The sequence below is a fragment of the Ipomoea triloba genome, chromosome 9 (assembly GCF_003576645.1).
Source record: "Ipomoea triloba cultivar NCNSP0323 chromosome 9, ASM357664v1".
NCBI lineage: Eukaryota > Viridiplantae > Streptophyta > Magnoliopsida > Solanales > Convolvulaceae > Ipomoea > Ipomoea triloba.
In genome coordinates, this window is record NC_044924.1 from 2,805,597 (window position 1) to 2,806,145 (window position 549).

The following is a 549-nucleotide window of genomic DNA, read 5'->3' on the forward strand; positions in this document are numbered from 1 at the left end:
GTGATCTGTTGCTCATTTGTTTGAGTCAATTTCGATAGCCGCACTTCTCAAACTGTGAGTTAAAAATTACACCTTTGCACACCTCTTTTAACTGTAAAAACTTATTTCTATTCTTACAAAATTATTTATATTTATATTCATTTATGCTTATTTATTTTTTATGTGGCATTTAGCCATTTAGATGGAATTTAGTTTGCTTCTCAGCAAATATTTAGCAAGTTATCTACTACTCATTTGTTTAATAATTTAAACCCCTACAACAAACAACAATAAAGACAATTAATTGTGAAAGTTCATATATGAATTTCAATAATGCTATGATACTTGATACAAATTTAATGCACAAGTCCAAAGTTTACATATAACGTATGGAAGTTAATTCATCATTATTGATATAACAATAGTTATCCCATTAGTAAACAAAAACATTAGTCTATTGAATAGACCAGAACTAAGCATACAAATTTACCAATTCAAATATGCATTCTAAGATTCTAATAAAATTGATAAAAGAAGAGGAAACCGTTATTGAAAAAGATATAGTACAAA